Here is a 22,121-nt window from a genome sequence, read left to right as displayed (position 1 = left end):
AAATAAAGAGAAAAAACGGAACTATCCCATCCTTGAGAAAGAACCAACAGGTCTGAAACGCGTTGGTGATTAGAAGAGGACTGCAGCAGTACCTGACCGCCAAGTCCGATTGTGCCACCCGGCGTCTGACATCACTACCCGGCGCCGCGACTGTGTAAGGCCGGGCTGGAAAGAAGAAGTCTCCGGAGGAAGCGGTTTCCCAGCGGCTGACTCCGGCGATCGAAGGAGAAGCCCCCGACGGGAGAAGGAATCCACCACTGACAGTAAGGTAGGGACAGTCAGATTAGGGATTGGCATTACGGACTATTATAGCTGCGGAATACCAACAGGACGCTCACTGCCTCAAATTAGTCTAAATAGACTATAAACATCAAAATATGTGATTGTTTTTATTTTATTTATCTACATTTATCGATTTTTATAGCGCTCAATCCTATTTTATAAGTGACATTTTTATTATTTATTGAGCTGCTGATATCACAAAGCGCAAAAGCACATACCCCAAACCCCTTCTGTCTCTGTGTCAGCCAGCACCCCTTCTGTCTCTGTGTCAGCCAGCGCCCCTTCTGTCTCTCTGTCAGCCAGCACCCTTCTGTCTCTGTCAGCCAGCATCCCTTCTGTCTCTGTCAGCCAGCACCCCTTCTGTCTTTGTCAGCCAGCACCCCTTCTGTCTTTGTCAGCAAGCACCCCTTCTGTCTTTGTCAGCCAGCACCCCTTCTGTCTTTGTAAGCCACCACCCCTTCTGTCTTTGTCAGCCAGCACCCCTTCTGTCTCTGTGTCAGCAAGCACCTCTTCCGTCTCTGTGTCAGCCAGCACCCCTTCTATCTGTCAGCCAGCAGCCCTTCTTTCTCTGTGTAAGCAAGCATCCCTTCTGTCTCTGTGTCAGCCAGCACCCCTTTTGTCTCTGTGTCAGCAGGCACCCCTTATGTCTCTCTGTCAGCCGGCACCCGTTATGTCTGTCAGCCAGCACCCCTTCTGTCTGTGTCAGCCAGCACCCCTTCTGTCTCTGTGTCAGCAAGCACCCCTTCTGTCTCTGTGTCAGCAGGCACCCCTTATGTCTCTGTGTCAGCAGGCACCCCTTATGTCTCTCTGTCAGCCAGCACCCCTTCTGTCTGTGTCAGCCAGCACCCCTTCTGTCTGTGTCAGCCAGCACCCCTTCTGTCTCTGTGTCAGCAAGCACCCCTTTTGTCTCTGTGTCAGCAGGCACCCCTTATGTCTCTCTGTCAGCCAGCACCCCTTCTGTCTGTGTCAGCCAGCACCCCTTCTGTCTCTGTGTCAGCAAGCACCCCTTCTGTCTCTGTGTCAGCCAACACCCCTTCTGTCTCTGTGTCAGCCAGCACCCCTTCAGTCTCTGTGTCAGCCAGAACGCCTTCTGTCTCTGTCAGCCAGCACCTCTTCTGTCTATCAGCCAGCACCCCTTATGTCTTTGTCAGCCAGTACCTCTTTGGTCTGTCAGCCAGCACCACTCCTGTCTCTGTCAGCCAGCACCCCTTCTGTCTCTGTGTCAGCCAGCTCCCCTTCTGTCTGTCAGCCAGCACCCCTTCTTTCTCTGTGTCAGCCAGAACCCCTTCTGTCTCTGTGTCAGCCAGCATCCCTTATGTCTGTGTCAGCCAGCACCCCTTCTGTCTCTGTCAGCCAGCACCCCTTCTGTCTCTGTCAGCCAGCACCCCTTCTGTCTCTGTCAGCCAGCACCCCTTCTGTCTCTGTGTCAGCCAGCACCCCTTCTGTCTGTGCCAGCCAGCACACCTTCTGTCTGTGTCAGCCAGCACACCTTCTGTCTGTGTCAGCCAGCACCTCTTCTGTCTCTTTGTCAGCCAGCACCCCTTCTGTCTCTCTGTCAGCCAGCACCCCTTCTGTCTTTCAGCCAGCACCCCTTCTGTCTGTCAGCAAGCACCCCTTATGTCTTTGTCAGCCAGTACCCCTTTGGTCTGTCAGCCAGCACCCCTTCTTTCTCTGTGTCAGCCAGAACCCCTTCTGTCTCTGTGTCAGCCAGCATCCCTTATGTCTGTGTCAGCCAGCACCCCTTCTGTCTCTGTCAGCCAGCACCCCTTCTATCTCTGTCAGCCAGCACCCCTTCTGTCTCTGTCAGCCAGCACCCCTTCTGTCTCTGTGTCAGCCAGCACCCCTTCTGTCTGTGTCAGCCAGCACACCTTCTGTCTGTGTCAGCCAGCACACCTTCTGTCTGTGTCAGCCAGCACCTCTTCTGTCTCTTTGTCAGCCAGCACCCCTTCTGTCTTTCAGCCAGCACCCCTTCTGTCTGTCAGCAAGCACCCCTTATGTCTCTATCAGCCAGTACCCCTTTGGTCTGTCAGCCAGCACCCCTTCTGTCTCTGTGTCAGCCAGCACCCCTTCTGTCTCGGTCAGCCAGCACCCCTTCTGTCTCTATCAGCCAGCACCCCTTCTGTCTCTGTGTCAGCCAGCACCCCATTTGTCTCTATCAGCCAGCACCCCTTATGTCTCTGTGTCAGCCAGCACCCATTCTGTCTGTGTCAGCCAGCACCCCTTCTGTCTGTGTCAGCCAGCACCCCTTCTGTCTCTGTGTCAGCCAGCACCCATTCTGTCTGTGTCAGCCAGCACCCCTTCTGTCTGTGTCAGCCAGCACCCCTTCTGTCTCTGTGTCAGCCAGCACCTCTTCTGTCTCTCTGTCAGCCAGCACCCCTTCTGTCTCTGTCAGCCAGCATCCCTTCTGTCTCTGTGTCAGCCAGCACCCCTTCTGTCTCTGTGTCAGCCAGCACCCCTTCTGTCTGTGTCAGCCAGCACACCTTCTGTCTGTGTCAGCCAGCACACCTTCTGTCTGTGTCAGCCAGCACCCCTTCTGTCTTTGTGTCAGCCAGCATCCCTTCTGTCTCTCTGTCAGCCAGCACCCCTTATGTCTGTGTCAGCCAGCACCCCTTCTATCTCTCTGTCAGCCAGCACCCCTTATGTCTCTGTGTCAGCCAGCACCCCTTATGTCTGTCAGCCAGCACCCCTTCTGTCTGTGTCTGCCAACACCCCTTCTGTCTGTGTCAGCCAGCACCCCTTCTGTCTGTCAGCCAGCACCCCTTCTGTCTGTCAGCCAGCACCCCTTCTGTTTGTCAGCCAGCACCCCTTCTGTCTGTCAGCCAGCACCCCTTATGTCTTTGTCAGCCAGTACCCCTTTGGTCTGTCAGCCAGCACCCCTTCTGTCTCTGTCAGCCAGCACCCCTTCTGTCTCTGTCAGCCAGCATCCCTTCTGTCTCTCTGTCAGCCAGCACCCCTTCTGTCTGTCAGCCAGCACCCCTTCTGTCTTTCTGTCAGCCAGCACCCCTTCCGTCTCTGTGTCAGCCAACACCCTTTCTGTCTCTGTGTCAGCCAGCACCCCTTCTGTCTCTGTGTCAGCCAGCACCCCTTCTGTCTCAGCCAGCATCCCTTCTGTCTCTGTGTCAGCCAGCACCCCTTCTATCTGTCAGTCAGCACCCCTTCTGTCTTCATTCGACAGCACCCCTTCTGTCTCTGTGTCAGCCAGCACCCCTTCTGTCTCTGTGTCAGCCAGCACCCCTTCTGTCTCTGTGTCAGCCAGCACCCATTCTGTCTCTGTGTCAGCCAGCATCCCTTTTGTCTGTCGGCCAGCACCCCTTCTGTCTCTGTGTCAGTCAGCATCCCTTATGTCTGTCGGCCAGCACCCCTTCTGTCTGTCAGCCAGCACCGCTTCTCTGTCTCCAGCACTGCGCTGTAGCCCATTTAGTCCCCTTCTATCTCTCCATCCCTACTTTGTCTCCAGCCCTAGCTAGTCTCCGCATCCCCATCACACTTGCTTTCTATTGCTGTGTGGCTTAACCTCACCGCACCTTCCGCCTTTCTGATCCTACTGCCAGGCCAGTGCAGTGCAATAAAGTTTTTTTGACTGAGAGCTTCCTCGCGTGACTTAACGCCGCACTGTTGAAAGAGAAAGGATTCGTAGCGCGGCGTGACGTCACGCGCGACGACTCTCAGTAAAAATTAAACTAAACTTTTTTCCTCTGCACCGGACCGGCAGTAGGATGGTTCCCCCATTCACTTTAATACAAAGTGGTTTAAGCGGGCTGGCAATAAAACAGGTGGATGGTATGAGCGGATGGGCCCCCCACTTACCATGTGCGCAGGCCCGGGACTCCAGTCCCTGCAGTCCCCCCCTGATGGCAGCCCTGGATAAGGAACATAGGGCCTGATTCAGACCCACTCGCGAGCGGCTGTCCGCTCGCAAGTGGGTCGATGTTATGCACTGAGCATGCGCACGACGGAGGGAGCTCCGTCGTGCGCATGCGCCAGACGCGACGAGCGAAGGAAAGTCCTTCGCTCGTTGTGTCCGATCAAAGGGGGCGTGCTGTCAATGTTGATTGACAGCACGCCCCCTTTGGTGGGCGTGCCGGGAGCGTGCCTCCCTGACGGGGGCATTCCCACGGGAACGCCTCCCGTCAGAAGCCGGCCCACTGACATCACTAGTGATGTCAGTGGGAGTGATTTTGGCTCTGATAGAGCCAAAATCACTCCGGAGCTTGCGGTTGAAAACCTCAACCGCAGGCTCCGGCTCGCAATTTCGATGGTCGCGATGGTCTCGACCATCGCGGCCATCACAAAGCACGCTCGTATAGCCTGTGGGTGGTGACCTACAGCTATACGAGCGTCCACGAGGACGCTCCATGAAAATGGAGCCCGGCCTTCATTCAGAGCGTGCGCTCTGCTCAGAGCGTACGGCTCTGAATGAGGGCCATAGATTGTAAGCTCCACTGCGGCAGGGACTGATGTGAATGGCCAACTATTCTCTGTAAAGCGCTGCGGAATATGTGTGTGCTATATAAATAACTGGTAATAATAATAATAATAATATGGTTTTAAACACTGGAAAACGGACAATTGTTCAAGTTGGTTCAATTCGTGTGTTTTAACCAATTTGTCTTAACGACCATTTATGTCTGTTTTCCAGTATTTGTGAGCAAATGGTCGATTGTCATTTGCTCCCATTCATTTCCAGATTTTCATTCCAACCAGCCAGATTGGACAGATATCTGACAGATAATTGTATAGTGTATGCCCAGCATTAGTAATTAGTACACTATAAGGGATACATTTACTAAGATGGGAGTTCTATTTAAGAAGTGATGTTGCCCATAGCAACCCATCAGATTCTACTTCTCATTTATGTAGCACCTTCTAGAAGATAATACCTGGAATCTGATTGGTTGCTATGGGCAACTTCACTTCTTAATAGAACTCCCATCTTAGTAAATTTACCCCTAAGTGCATAATTCAGAAAAAAATACACAACTTGAGGTTGGACACGAGTGATCCGCACTATGCTTAATCTGTAACTATAGACCAGTTCCTTTGTGACAAAAATATTAATCTTAAGTACCTATTTCATTGTAAGCAAATTGTAGGTGACTAAGTTGCAAAATTCCGGAATAAGAATACAAGCACGGCAATTACTACCTGTGGTGGAGCGTCTAAGTGGCACAAAAAGGATAGTGTATGAGGATGCATCTCTATATCATGTAATAGTATATTTCAGCAGAACATTTGTACATTTCTCATATCATTAGACCATAAATATCTGTCAGTACATTTTATACATATATTTACTTGTGGTTTTGTTGGCTTTCTTACTGTAACTATCCCTTCCTCTCCAAAGCCAGGTGTTATACAGATCCTCACAGAAATATAGTATCTGATGTACCCTGGATTGCATTAAACCTGCACTAGACGTTATAAGTGTACTCTTATTGCAATTCTCATGATTAAACAACCCTGAGGTGATTCTGGTAAAACAATGGTCACTCAGAACTATATATGTCACCCAATTTGTATACACATTATAAAACACTAGCAATACAGATGCAGCATATGGCGGGTTACCCCAGCCTAGCCCAATTATAATTACCCTGTGCCAGACATCGCATAGTGTGTACGCTCAATTGCGTGTTCACGTGTGTTGTTCATCATATCTTCGCATCTGATGTGCTGCACGTCAGATGGGAGGATGTAATGAGCGATGTGGTACACATCACGCAGTATGTATGCTCAACCAGAAGACCAGAAGATATATTGGTTAAATTTTTCCTCTGAAGACAACACCTGAACTGCCAGTGATCTACACGATGATTGCACAGTGTGTACAGGAGGAGAGAGTAATTGGATACAATGCTCTGACATGATATATCGTGCTGTGGTTCTGAAGATTGTGTACGCTCTATATCAAGGGTTCTGGGATGAAAGGAAATTGGAACGACCATCGCGTCCTTTGTATGTTGTTCTGATGTGTACCCAACCTAATTATTATAGTGTTCCAATGCAAAATAAAATCTTGCACAGCCATTTCAAAATGATTCAAAGCCAAACATAATAGGCAACATTTCAAACTTCCGATAAATTTACAAATAGTTAATTTTAATCTGCAGATCACAAAAAAAAAAAAAAATAAACTAAGCCTATAGACTAATACATATAGATAAAGTATTGAGCTGTCTGTCATCATATCCCTTGCATAGTTGCCAATTTGCCATATGCCAAGGTGCAGACCATGCAAAGGTTGACTTTCCAGCAGAGGGAATTGCCTTTACACTCCATTACTCTGCACTGTTAGCAGTAAATGAACCCTCTATATATTAATCCTAAAAAATAAAAAAAAACACAAGAAGAGGAAGAAAGTGAGTGATGTCTGAAATCATTTTGTTTAATGCAGTCATTTGAAACTTTCTGGCCACTCACATTTTCATACTGGCTTGTCAGTAAATAGGTTAAAGAAAAAAATGAAATGCAATATGTAATGTTTGCTTCCAGAATGGTTATTGAGATAAACTTTACAAATTCATATACTTCAGTGTGAAATTTTTCACATGGATCTAAACTGTCTGAGCAATCCATTGGGTTTGTATGGGGTTCATTATAATGCAGTACACCAAAGCTATTTTGGATTTTATAGAAAAATACCTTCAAAGCTCAAGCTTGACTGAGTTTGGATAAGAATTTTAAATTCCAATTTGACATGTTCAAACCAAGTGAGATTTGACTATTAGGAAGTATGCTTGGAAACTTCCCAGCCTTAAAATCTGAACTGAAACGGTAAATACTACATGGGGATGAAACAAGCATATCCTTAGTGCAATACAAAGGGCAAATACTTTCTGCTATGTTTCCTTAAATAGTTAAATATGAATATACAGTATATGAAATTTAACTGTTTCAGTTGGTTATCAGCTCTATTAATTGTATGCATAAAGAATGATACAATGTTGAGAGATTGTTAGTTTGGTGTTCCAATGTTCTTATCTAATTTACTGTAGAAAAAGCCTTAACTGTTTACAAAATGTAGAATAAGCTAATTCCAATTAAAACGGTTGTCTATTTTTATGCTGACAGTATTACAGTTACTGAACATAATGGTGCTCCAGCCAATCAGGTCCAAACTGTCATCTGTTTGAAAAACGACAGTTGGGAGCTGATTGGCTTGTGCACCAGTTATCATATGCATCAAGATTTAAAACTACAGTAGTTGCATATGATAAAACTCGTTGATAAATGAGGCCCCTCAGTTTTGTTTTGTTTTTGTGTTTGAGTTTGTGCAAACGCTGAATATGGAACGGGCATAGGTTTTTATCTGTTCATTCATATCATAATTCATATTCATATAATTCATATATATATGAATTCATATAATTAATATTCATGATATAATTTTATTTACTGTATTTTAGCTAATGACAAAATAGAGTGTTAATGTTTAAGTGCAGTGTGGTATATCTGAGGAATCTGAGTGTAATAACGCCAGCCTAAACTTAACCCCCCCTTCCCCGAAGCCTAACCCTAACTCTCCTGGGGGGGTGCCTAACCCTAACTTCCCCCGGGGGGCCTAACCCTAATCCCCCCTTCCCCAGCCTAAACCTAACCCTCCCATGGGGGTGCCTAACCCTAAGTCCCCCCGGGAGCCTTAAAACCTAACCCTCCCCCTCCGCGGCTGTCCGCGGCCAGTTTACCTTCGTTCGGTATGCTGGGCATCGGGCTCCTGGCGTAGGTCTAGTGACAGGCATCGGGATTTCGATGCCTGTCATTAGTACCTTGCCAGGATTAGACAGTCAGGAAACCAGCAGTCGGCATTTCGACCGTCGGCTTCCTGACTGCATCCCATATCTGTTATGGAGTGGAATTGTAAAGGTGAATTACATTGCTAGCTTTTCAAACCTGAAGATTCAAATGACAGACATTGCAAAATCACTAAAATCACAGATTTGTTGATTATGGGATTGTGAGCAAAACAGGGGGGTGGGGGGGTTTAAAGTAACCTACCTGGTCCTTTTTGGGGCCAGGGAATGCAAAGGCATATTACCATGCCCCCAAGATGGCATAACCAGGACCTTCTTTGGCAGAGGGCCCCTAATGGAGTGTATTCATAGCCATCTTATCCCTCTCGATGGGATGTAGTCGACATCCCAGCATGCAAGATGCTGACGGTCTAAATACCAGCACTGAAATAGAGACAGGTCACGGTTAGGGTAGAGGTAGGGAAAATACTTATCAGCCATTCTTATGGGTGTCGGGATTCTGGCTGTCAGGATTCCGCTGTCTGTATTCTGAACAGTGGCATCCCGACAGCCGGGACTTCATACCCAACCCCCTCTTGATATGTTAGTGGCCTGGTGAAATTATGAATTTATGAGAGATACTATATATCTAATGGAAATCACCAACAAAAAACCTCACAGGTTTCAGACACTTGAGAATAGGTAAGAAAATAAAAAAAGTATTAAAATGAATGCACTCATTTAGCAAGCAAGTACCCTGTGTTTCATTAAATCATTGAATCCCATTTTTGCTAGGGATGAGCAGTTCAGATTCTGTGGAATCCGAACTGCTCCGAACATCGGGATCCGAGTCCACCCGAGCCGCGGCTCGGGTATTCCCGCCTGACTCAGATCCCACTGTGAGGCCAAACTTCATCCTCCTGAAGTCGGATTCTATGCTAGAGTTCAGCTCTACATAAAGTGCCGAGACCAGATACAATGCTTGCAGACATGGAACAAGGAGTTCCGTGCTGCATGCATGAAGAAACTGATGCATGGACGGATCTTCGTCCGTGCATCTGTGTCTAATAAAAATGAATAAACATGTGTAAAAAAAAAAAAAAGGTGTGACCCCCTCACTCAAAAGAGCAACCAGTGTGTCCCAGTGCTGGTTGTGCAAAATACGGGAGACAAATGACGTAGGGGTCCATCGTACTTAAGCACAACCATAACCGGGCTAGTCAGAACCAGCCCTGGTTGCAAAAATACGGGGGGAAAAACGACATAGGGGTCCTCCGTATTCTGCACAACCAGCACTGGGCTCTGATCCAGTCCTGGTTCTTGAAATACAGGGGGGAAAAATCCAAGACCATGGATGCCTACAGGGAGAAGGGAACACACCAGGTAATGTAGGTGAGTATGTGTGAGTGTGTATGTATGTATTTATTAAAACTTTACTATCACGGTGTGTTTATTGTGTTTATTTAAACATTTCTTTACAGGTGAACTACAGGTACCAGCGGGCCCTTTATCCCCTGCATGCTGGTACTTGTGGTTCTCCAAGTTCCAGCATGCGGGGGAGGCTTGCTGGGATCTGCAGTTCTACTGTAAAGACAATGTTTCTACTCTTCTTTTTTTACACTACACTTACACAATCAACCCACCACCCACCGCCCCGGGATGGAGGGATAGCCGCAGGCTATCAGCCTAAGCCAGGGGTGCCCTGGAGAGGGGGACCCCTTTATTGGGGGGCTCCCAAGGGATCCCCAGCCTGGGCTGACTAGCAGTCAGGGTTAAATGCTTTAGCTGGGGGGCCTGGTGAAAGGGCTCCCCTGGCTGTGGCATTAGCCCCTTGCTAGAAAAATTCTGGTACTGTTTCTGGATAATACAGGGGGACCCTACTTATTTTTTTCCACTAATGTATTTCCAGAACCAGGACCGGATCAGAGCCCAGTGCTGGTTGCTCAAAGTACGGGAGACCCCTACGTCGTTTGTCCCCCATATTTTGGCATCCAGGGTTGGTTCTGAGTAGCCCGGTTCTGGTTGTGCTTAAGTATGGGGGACCCCTACGTCATTTGCCCCTCATATTTTGCACAACCAGTACTGGGTCACCAAAGCCCAGAGCTGGTAGCTCTTTGGGGGGAGGGGTCACACCGTTTTTTTTTAACACAGATTTTCATCTTTTAAACACAGCAGCATGGAATGGTCTCACTGATCCCATCCGTGCATCTGTGTTTATTTTTTTACAGATACATGCATCACGGATATCCCTGATCCATGCAAGCATCTGTCTGCTATCCTGCACGATCTAAAAATCGGCAAATCTTTAGATCGTGCATGATAGATCTTGTGACACATTGTACAGCTTTGCTGCACATCATGTCGTGGAGTGCTGGGGAGCTGCCGGGGAGAGTTCAAGGGAATATGCTCACAATATTGCATCGTGAGCACATTGTGTAGTTTGTAGGCACCTTCACAAGTGGCTGTGCTGGCAAAGTGACTGTGTATAAGGGGCACACTGCACACTGATGTATGCTGTGCTATGCTCTGCTGATTAAAGTGTTGAGACTCACAAGTGGCTATGTGTGCAAAAAAAAGTTTAAAAAAGTAAAAAAACTTTCAAGAAAAGTAAAAGTTTAAAAAAAAAAAACTTATACCCCACTGTGTATAAGCACCATGACTCAATTGAGCAATAGCCTTCTGTGTGTATAAGCACTGTCACTCCTTGGGCAAGAGCCCTCTGTGTGTATAAGCACCGTGACTCCTTGGGAATAGCCAACTGTGTGTATAAGCACCGTGACTCCTTGGGCAATAGCCATCTGTGTATACAAGCACCATGACTCCTTGGGCCGTAGCCCTCTGCGTATACAAGCACCGTGACTCCTTGGGCCATTGCCATCTGTGTATACAAGCACCGTGACTCCTTGGGCAGTAGCGCTCTGTGTATAAATTAAAAACACCATGACTCCTTGGGCAGAAGCCCTCTGTGTATACAAGCACCATGACTCCTTGGGCCTTAGCCCTCTGTGTGTCCATAACACACAAGTACTGTGACTCAGTAGTGAGTGGCAATGTTTCATAGATGTGCTTCAAACTGCGGTGTCTGTCGCTTAGACACCAGCCAGTTCACTGCAGCCTTTGGCAAATAATGGTAAAAGCAATACTGTGAGCTGTGAGGTGGTCTAAATTAACTGTAAATGACTTGAAATTAATGTTACTGGGGTTAATAATACCCTAGGAACAAAAAAAGCCCAAATTATGTGATTTTAGCTTTTTTTGTAAATTTTTGTAAAATAATCTAAATCCAAAACCAGTCACGGCAGGTTTGGCAAATCCAAAGCCAGATGATGAATCAGAACCAAATCCAAATGCAGCAAAAATGGTCCGGCACACATTGCTGAGAGGATCTTTCTTTGTTGCTTGTTCACATATTTTGGGTTTGTGTGTGTGTGTTTTGGCAGTTATTTTATACACAAGATGGAGAACTATGGCCCTCATTCAGAGCCACTCGCTAGCGGCAGTACGCTCGTTCCGAGCGATGTTCGCACATCTGCGCATGCGTACGGTTTTTAGTACGCATGCGCGAACCAGTCAGTGCGGCCGAAAATCATTTGTACGCAATATAGCGAGTGCCTGCTATTTTGAGTGACAGAATGAGGCGTATGTGGGTGGTAACAGGGGAAGGTGCTTGAAAACGGGGAGTGGAGATCCGATCGCAGGCGTGCTTAAAGGTCAAAACTGGCGTTTTATGGGTGTGCATAATTAATACAGCAGCGTCAATGACCACGTCACTTGGTTTTTTTAAACTCAGAACTGCTCGCAAAATAGCGGTTGAAAAAACCAACCACAAGAATAGCGAGCAGTTCATATCCTGTTCGATGTACTCGATTAATCTAATAAATAGCGGACATGACGTATGGTGCGAGCGGCCAGGGGGCGTTTTTATCAAATAAACGAGCGTATGTTTTGCTCGCTCGTTCAGACTTAGAGGTGTGAACAGACTGCAATGTGCGAACGGATCATTTGCATAGCCGCCCCTTGTTTTTGGACGAACAAACGCAAATAGCGAACGGCTCTGAATGAGGGCCTATATCTGATATTTATTATATACAGTATTATATCATATTTTGATACTTATCTGATATTTGAGTGGATTTTTTTGTTTCTTTGAAGCATAACAGTGATTAGCTATTTCACAAAAACAAAACAATTGATTAAAACTAGGGGTGAGCGGGTTCGGATTTCTGAAATCCGAACCCCCCCGAGCCCCCCCGATCCGAGTCCGATCCGAGTCAGGCTCGACTTTTCCCGCCTGACTCGGATCTGACATCGAGGCAAAACGTCATCATCCCGCCTTCCGAGTCTCGCGGGTTTTGGATCCTATATAAGGTACCCGCGTCGGCGCCATTTTCTCACTCGGCTGTGGACAGTGAAGAGGGAGGGTGGGAGTTAGTGCTGTGTAGTGTAGTGTAGTGTAGTGCTGCTGTTGTCCACTACTTCAAAGTCCATAGGGGCTGGCTGTGTTGTGCTGTGCTGCTGTTGTTAATAGGGGCTGTGTCCACTACTTCAAAGTCCATAGGGGCTGGCTGGACTGTGTTGTGCAGTCAGTTCTCCATAGGGGCTGTGTCCACTCCAAAGTCCTGTGCAGTGTCCCAGTCCTAAAGGGGTGCTGTAGTGTTGTCCAGGGGGTGCTCTGTCCATCAGGGGTGCTCCCCCCAAGTGCTAAAAAAATAATATATTTTCTGTGTTTGTGAATTGTGTGCGCAGTAGCCGCACGTGCATCAACAAAGTAGTGCCAAGCGTGCGCCTGTGTCATAAGTAAAGGGCCGGCTGGCTTGACCGTTAAGGGTGCTGTAACCCCCGAAAGTACACTCCAGTCCAAACCAAAAAAAAAATTATTTTCTGTGTTTGTGAATTGTGTGCGCAGTAGCCGCACGTGCATCAACAAAGTAGTGCCAAGCGTGCGCCTGTGTCATAAGTAAAGGGCCGGCTGGCTTGACCGTTAAGGGTGCTGTAACCCCCGAAAGTACACTCCAGTCCAAACCTAAAAAAAAATTATTTTCTGTGTTTGTGAATTGTGTGCGCAGTAGCCGCACGTGCATCAACAAAGTAGTGCCAAGCGTGCGCCTGTGTCATAAGTAAAGGGCCAGCTGGCTTGACCGTTAAAGGGTGCTGTAACCCCCAAAGTACACTCCATTCCAAACCAAAAAAAAATTATTTTCTGTGTTTGTGAATTGTGTGCGCAGTAGCCGCACGTGCATCAACAAAGTAGTGCCAAGAGTGCGCCTGTGTCATAAGTAAAGGGCCGGCTGGCTTGACCGTTAAAGGGTGCTGTAACCCACAAAGTACACTCCAGTCCAAACCAAAAAAAAAATTATTTTCTGTGTTTAGCCGCACGTATATATCAAATCGATATAACATAAATGGAGGACCAAACTTTCTCCGATAAAAATAAAATAGAGAAAGATCAAGAACCACTTCCTCCTAGTGCTGAAGCTGCTGCCACTAGTCATGACATAGACGATAACATGCCATCAACGTCGTCTGCCAAGGCCGATGCCCAATGTCATAGTAGAGGGCACATACAATCCCAAATGGCAAAGTTCAGGAAAATGACCTTGAAAAAGACATTTAAATCAGCTGAAGAGAAACGTAAACTTGCCAATATGCCATTTACGACACGGAGTGGCAAGGAACGGCTAAGGTCGATCCCTAGTATGTTCATGACTAGTGGTTCAGCTTCACATGACGATGGAAGCACTCCTCCCACTAAAAAAATCAAAAGAGTTAAGCTGGCAAAAGCACAGCGAAGAACTGTGCTTTCTAAGAAGATATCACAAATCCCCAAGGAGAGTCCAAGTGTGGTGGTGGTTGCGATGCCTGACCTTCCCAGCACTGGACGGGAAGAGGTGGCTCTTTCCACCATTTGCACGCCCCCTGCAAGTGCTGAAAGGAGCACCCACAGTCCACTTGCTGATATGCAAATTGAAGATGTCACTGTTGAAGTACAACAGGATGAGGATACTGGTGTAGCTGGCGCTGAGGAGGAAGTTGGCGAGGAGGATTCTGATGGTGATGTGGTTTGTTTAAATCAGGCTCCGGGGGAGACAGTTGTTGTCCGTGGGATGAAAAAGCCCATCACGGTCATGCCTGGGCAGAAGACCAAACATTCCACCTCTTTGGTCTGGCAATATTTCTATCCAAATCCGGACAACAACTGTCTTGCCATATGTACCATATGTAAAGGTGAAATAAGTAGGGGTAGGGACGTCAACCACCTAGGAACATCCTCCCTTATACGGCACCTGCAGCGCGTTCATAAAAAGTTACTGTCAAGTTCAGAAACTTTGGCTCAGACCGTAAGCAGTCCAGGGACACCTAAATCCCGTTGTCCTGTTGTATCCAAGCGCCTGCAAACCACACCGTCAACTCCCTCCTCGTCAATTTCCTCCTTAGTCAGGATCGGAAGTAGTCCTGCAGGCCATATCACTGGCATGACTGACTCTCCTATCCGGGATTCCTCCGGAGGATCCTGCATTGCTACGCCTACTGCTGCCGCTGCTGCTGTTGCTGCTGCTGCTGGGAGTCGTTCATCATCCCAGAGAGGAAGTAGGAACACCACTACTTTTACTAAACAATTGACCCTCCAACAGTCCTTAGCGAGGAGGATGAAGTACGACAGCAGTCATCCTGAAGCAAAACGTATAACTGAGGCCTTGACTGCTATGTTGGTGTTAGACGTGCGTCCGGTATCCGCCATTAGTGCAGTGGGATTTAGACAATTGATGGAGGTAGTGTGTCCCCGGTTCCAAATCCCGTCTAGATTCCACTTCACTAGGCAGGCGATACCGAGACTGTACAGAAACGTCAGAAAAAGTGTCCTCAGTGTCCTGAAAAATGCCGTTGTACACAATGTCCACTTAACCACGGACATGTGGACAAGTGGAACAGGGCAGACTAAGGACTATATGACTGTGACAGCCCACTGGGTAGATGTATCACCTTACGCAGCAACAGCAGCAGCGTCACCAGTAGCAGCATCTCAGAAACGCCAGCTCGTTACAAGGCAGGCTACGCTGTGTATCACCGGTTTCAGTAAGAGGCACACCGCCGACAACCTCTTAGAGAAACTGAGGGAAATCATCGCCCAGTGGCTTACCCCACTTAGACTCTCCTGGGGATTTGTGATATCTGACAACGCCACCAATATTGTGCGGGCATTACATCTGGGCAAATTCCAGCACGTCCCATGTTTTGCTCACACAATAAACTTGGTGGTGCAGAATTTTCTGAAAAGCGACAGGGGCGTGCAGGAGACGCTTTGGGTGGCCCGAAAAATTTCTGGCCACTTTTGCCATTCAGCGACTGCGTGCCGAAGACTGGAGCGCCAGCAAACACTCTTGAACCTGCCCCGCCATCACCTGAAGCAAGAGGTTGTGACGCGGTGGAACTCAACCCTCTATATGCTTCAGAGGATGGAGGAGCAGCAAAAGGCCATACAAGCCTATACATCCACCTATGACATAGGCAAAGGAGGGGGTATGCACCTGACTCAAGCGCAGTGGAGAATGATTTCCGTGTTGTGCAAGGTTCTTCAGCCCTTCGAACTTGCCACACGTGAAGTCAGTTCAGACACTGCCAGCTTGAGTCAGGTCATTCCCCTCATCAGGCTTTTGCAGAAGCAGCTGGAGAAAGTGAAGGAGGAGCTAAGACGGAGCGATTCCGCTCGGCATGTGGGACTTGTGGATGAAGCCCTTCATTCGCTTTGCCAGGATTCCAGGGTGGTCAATCTGTTGAAATCAGACCACTACATTTTGGCCACCGTGCTCGATCCTAGGTTTAAAGCCTATGTGGTGTCTCTCTTTCCGGCCGACACAAGCCTGCAGAGGTGCAAAGACCTGCTGGTGAACACACTGTCAGCTGAAGCGGAACGTGACACGTCAACGGCTCCTTCTTCATTTTCTCCCGCAACTGGGGCTGCCAGGAAAAAACTTAGGTATCCTAAGCAACCCGCTGGCGGTGATGCAGGGCAGGCAGGACCAAGTTTGGACATCTGGTCCGGACTGAAGGACCTGGCAACAATTTCTGACATGTCTACTGTCACTGCATATGATACTGTCACCATTGACAGAATGGTGGAGGATTACATCGGTGACAGCATCCAAGTAGGCATGTCAGACAGTCCATACCTGTACTGGCAGGAAAAAGAGGCAATTTGGAGGCCCCTGTACAAACTGGCTCTATTTTACCTGAGTTGCCCCCCCTCCAGTGTGTACTCCGAAAGAGTGTTTAGTGCAGCCGGGAACCTTGTCAGCGAAAGGCGTAGGAGGTTGCTTCCACAGAATGTGGAGAAGATGATGTTCATCAAAATGAATTATCAGCTCTTCCAGGGAGACCAGCCTCCAGAACGTACAGAGGGACCTGTGGTGGTGGATTCAAGTGGGGACGAGTTAATACTTTGTGAGGATGAGGATGTACACACTGAAGAGGGTGAGGAATCGGTGGATGAGGAGGATGAGGATGACATCTTGCCTCCGTAGAGCCAGTTTGTGCAGGGACACATTAATTGCCAGCTTGTTTTGTGGGGGCCCAAACGAACCAATCATTTCAGCCACAGTTGTGTGGCAGACCCTGGCGCTGAAATGATTGATTTGTTAAAGTGTGCATGTCCTGTTTATACAACATAAGGGTGGGTGGGAGGGCCCAAGGACAATTCCATCTTGCACCTCTTTTTTTCTTTGCATTATGTACAGTTTGGGGCCTAGTTTTTCTAACTGCCATCCTGTCTGCCACTGCAGTGTCACTCCTAGATGGGTCACGTGTTTGTGCCGCCCACTCGTGTCTCTTAGCATAGTCATCCAGCTACCTCGGTGCAACCTTTTGGACATAAAAACACTATTGTGAGGTGTGAGGTGTTCAGAATAGACTGGAAATGAGTGGAAATTAAGGTTATTGAGGTTAATAATAGCATAGGAGCAGAAAAACCTACAAATTCTGTGATTTTAGCTGTTTTTATGCTTTTTTTCAAAAAAATACAGATCCAAAACACAAAACCCAGAACCCAAAACACGGAAGGGTGGTTTTGGCAAAACCAATCCAGATCCAAAACACGAAGAAAGATCCAGATCCAAAACCAAAACACAAAACACGAAAAGTGGCCGGTGCACACCCCTAATTAAAACATGGGTGGAGGTGTATGCGACATATGCCTAACGTAAACCGACATATGCCTAACGTAAACCTGGTGCATATACTACCAGTGCATATGCCAGAATTGTGGCTTTTTAAGTGACTTCTGTGATTTGGGGCACATCAGCCCCTGTATGTTCAAATGCCACTTTGTAACTTTACAGCAGTGATGAATAGTTTGGCTCTTCATCAATAAAGGATAATTATAGTAATAAAGTGTCATACAAACTGTGTGATGAGAAGCATTAAAACTAGGAAAATAATAAGGCTGTACAATTTTTCAAGATAATAGGATCTCTTGATTATAAAATGTTATTGCTCCCCCAAGCCAATTTTGTATACAGTACATAAGCCCCTTCTTTACTGCTACATTTCATGTGGTTAAAACAAATAGTCATCAACCCATGCTTAAATGTATGTAATGGGATGCAGTCGGCAATCCCGGCACACACAATGCCAGTATTTAGAATCCCGACGTTAGAACCCGACAAGAGTCAGAATCCTGGCTACAGAATCCTGGTGGCTGCAATCCCGATAGTGAGTATTAGAGTTAGGGTTAGGCATTAGGAGAAGGCACTAGCGCACGCAAGGCTGTCTCCATCTATGAATAATTTTTTTGGGATGGTCTCAGGGGAGGTACTCAGAAACCCCCCCGAGACCATCCAAAAAAAATAACTGGCCAGCAGTGATTGGGCAGTCGGCATGACCCCCCCTCCCATCACGGCTGCCCTGCTGAGTCCCCGGCCTGGGCAGCCGGCCGGACCCCCACTCCCTTGTCCTCGGCGTGGCTTTCACTTATAGAAGCAGCAGCTGCGGCTTGTTAGCCACAGCTGCTGCTCTCTTTCAGGGGGGTCGACGGCTCTCCCATCACTTTCACCGGTGCTGGCTGTCGGTGACATTAGAGCAACAGGTGCAGCAGCTGCAGCTCCTGTCAGCCGTGGCTGCTGCTCTGTCCCAGGGGAGCCAGCAGCTCACCTCTCTCTACCTTCAGCGATGCGGCTGCTGTAGAAAAGCTACAGAAGCAGCAGCCACGGCATTGGCGGCGCTACTGCTCTATCCCCATCATAAGGCCTGCCAAGAGCCGCAGCAGGCCCGGGTAACGGGGGGCATGGCCTAATCGTTGGAGGCATCACCACGCCCCCTTTTAAGAAAGAATTTCAGCGCCGCAAAGCAAGGGGGGCACACTGAGTCCCCTCAGTCCGGCACAAAGCCAGGGGGAGCGCGATCAGTGTGAGGGGCCCCCCGCCAGGCCCCTCAGTAAGCCCGGGCCCAGGTAATTTGTACCCGCTCCCCCACCTCTTGGCACCCCTGCCCATCACGAGCAGCCTGCAGCAGCCCACTGTCTCCTCACCCGGCCAGGCAGATCCCTAGTGCCCCGTCCCCTCCCTCTTGTTTCAACTCCGCCCCTGACCCGATCACTGCTGGACACAGTGATCGGGCATTGTATATGCATAAAAGCACACAATATTTTATATATATATATATATTATATATATGTGTATGTATAATGTGTGTGTAGGGCCGGCTCCAGGGGTCAGAGCACCTTGTGCCGGCCCCCTCCATTGCGCCCTATCTTTGCGCACATGGGGCATGGCCTAATTACCATAGGCCACACCCCTACATGATGTTATTAGGAGACATGTCCGCCTCCAAATAACGTCAGGCTGGGGGGAGCCTCACTAGCTTGGCTTCCCCCAGCTCTCTCCCATCACTGAATGGATGCCGCGCGCATGCACGCAGCATCCATACAGAGTCTCCAGGGTCCGGCACCACCGCACAGCTGCGGCAATGGGAGATCCCCAACCTTCCGATTTTACCACCCGCGGGCCACTTCGGCCCATAGGTGGAACAACGGGACAGTACTGTCCCCATGAAATAGAGATGTTGGGGAGGGGTGCGCCCTCTATGAGTGGCACCCCTGTGCGACCGCTCAGGTCGAACACCCCTAGAGCCGGCCCTGTGTGTATACATATACGGTCTCAAACAATCAATTGTTTCTGTCGATGGTTGAACCCATCAGCCATCGATGGTACAGCTGTCAATGGCCAACACTACACTACAGTGTACCATAAAAATGTTTATTTTTATGATCTATGGTGTTTGAAAAAAAATTGCATTGGAGTAGTTTTAAAAAGATGTTCGTGACTTAATTCAATCATAAAAACAAAACTACAATTTTGGAGCGGTTTTTGGAAAAAAAATGTGTCAGTTAAGTCGTTAAAGGTTTTTCAAGAATTTACACAAAAAGAAAATAGTTTTGTGTACAGAAAAAATTGTAGTCAACATAACAAAGCATAATAAATTATCAATATATGCAAATATGTATCTGAACAAGTTAAGATATAGAATTATTTTTCCCTCGATTTCATACTCAGCATATATGAGACAATAAAATTCTGAATATTGATATATTTCCTTGAGTCACTGCTGACAATTTTCATGCAGAACTTTAATATATATATATATATATATATATATATATATGATGAATTTTTAAACTGTGCAAAGTTTAAATAGAATTTTTTGTTCTTTAATTTTTCTATGGTGCTTGAGGTTCTAGAGCAAGTACATGACTTTCAAATTACTACTTTTCTCGACAAAGAACCTGCTACTGTGTCATTCTAATCAGCTAGATGAGGCCAGTATGAACCAAAGGACAGAGTACAACTAGAAAGGAAATCAATAATACACGTCTTAAATGGCAAGATTTTACTACTAAAAATGTCATACATGGAGATTCATTGTATTATTTGTGGACAGTTGAGAGGCATAAAATCAGCAAATGAAAAATGACATTTTCTTTAGAGCAGATTTCAGATAATATATTTGATATAGTCTCCGTGGTATAAATCAGGAACAGAATAAAGACTAATTTGTTGCAATAATTGCCCAGTTCATAGAGACACAACCATAGAAACCAACTTCTCAAAATGACAGGGGGTGCTCAGTTTAACGCACTGCCTACTAAGTTCATTGTTTTGCTTTTGTCAGAATAAAAAAAAAGCAAACATTCCTTAAAGAGAATTAGTTTCTGATATGCATAATGAGTGTTGTTCACTTGGGCGGGAATCAAATTGAACACTTAAAAATAATGGAATACCTTTTTAAAGTGAGGCCATCACTGACTCTGTGATCATTGTTAAATAGGTTTAACAGTATTGACTGTCAAAGAACATCACTGGCAATCAGGGCTGCCAAGAGCCGCACCGGGCTCGGGTGACGGGGGCGTGGCCTAATTGAGGGAGATGTGACCATGCCCACTTAGGGAAAAAAACTTTGACTTTTTTTATGCTGCGATCTGGGAAAGGGGGCGCTGTGAGCCCCTCAGCCCGATGCACAGCCAATGGGGGGGCACGATCAGCATGATAGCTCCCCCAATAGGCATCGGAGACTGCTCCAGCTGCTGCTTAGCAGCTGCAAGCAGTCTACCACTGCAGCCCAGCACACAGCATCGTGTGCTGGGCTGCTGTGATGTAGAAGGGAGGGGGGCGGTCCTGGAGCCGGGCCCCCGCCGGGCTCCTTCAGCAAGCCCGGGTAATTTGTACCTGCCCCCCCCTTCTCGGCGCCCCTGCTGACAATACTCAGATATAGCCTTTACTGGCTAAACAGGGACCCTATCTCCAGTGAAGACACCCAATAGCAGAGTTTACCAAACTCTGCAATTACAGTACAGGCTTAAAGGATATCCATGCTTGAGTCAAGATGGTTAAATCAAATCAACTGAAGTACTTATAAAGTCACCTGTGCTCAAGCATGGATATCCTTTAAACCTGACCTGTAATGGTGGAGTTTGGGAACCTCTGCCCTATAGAATGAAAAAAAATTCTCAGAGCAACAGAACAGCCAGGAAAACATTGATGCTTCAAAATAAACTGAAAAGAGGTTTCTTAAAAAGCACAACCAGAATGAGCTAATTAGATTATATAAACAATAAAAACTAATATTTATAAGCTAACATAAAAAGTAATAGCTGAAGAGAAGCAACACTAGATAGCAGTGGCGTAACTAGGGCAGGGCGAGCGGGGTGCTTGCCCTGTGCACCTTGGGACCGGCGGCGCGGGGGGGCGCCGCCGGCCACGGTACCGGCCCGCCCGCCCTAGTTAGCCATTGTAGCGCCGACCGCAGTGAGTGCGGTCAGCGCTACACGTTTACACAGGACCGGCTCTAGGCTTCCAGCGCCGGTCCTGTGCTGCACGCCTGAGCCCGTTCCCTCCCCCTGAGCGCTTGCCCAATAGCGCCAGGAGGTGGGCTCAGGCTGTGCATAACACACGCATCGCCGCCAGCGCTGGCGGCGATGCGTGTGAAAAACAGCAGCCAATGAGAGTCAGATAGACTCTCATTGACTGCTGCAGCACCCACTGCAAGAGCCGGACTTCCGTCCGGCTCCTGCAGTGGGTAATGGGACTGACGTCATGACGTCTGTCCCATTATGCTGAGCGCGCCAGCCCGGGAGGGCTGGAGGGCGGGAGCGGCATCGCAGACTGGAGGAGCAGCAGCAGCGTGCATTCAGGTAAGTTTTTATATATGTATTTTTTAAAACCTGTCAGCACTACTGGGGGCACAACGGGGGTGGCTACCACTGGGGTGCCCTCTACTGGGGTGGGGGCACAATGGGGGGGTGGCTACTACTGGGGGCACCATTATTAGGAGGACCTCTACTGGGGGCACCATTATTAGGAGGACCTCTACTGGGGGGGGCTATTACAGGGGGCACTTAATCGGGAGGGGGAACCTCTGCTGGGGACCACTACTTGTGGGGGGGGGAACTACTACTGGGGGCATTATAAAAGGGGCCTACTGCTAGGGGCACTGCACTGGGGGGACCACAACTGGGGGCTATAACAGGAAGGACCACTACAGGGACCACTGGATAGGGGGGGTCACTACTGGGAGCCTGCATCAGGGGGACCACTACTGGGGGCACTGCATGGGAGGGGGGGA

This window comes from Taudactylus pleione, unplaced genomic scaffold, assembly GCF_031769625.1.
Source record: "Taudactylus pleione unplaced genomic scaffold, aTauple2 ptg000095l, whole genome shotgun sequence".
Classification (NCBI taxonomy): Eukaryota; Metazoa; Chordata; class Amphibia; order Anura; family Myobatrachidae; genus Taudactylus; species Taudactylus pleione.
This window is presented reverse-complemented; position numbering follows the sequence as displayed.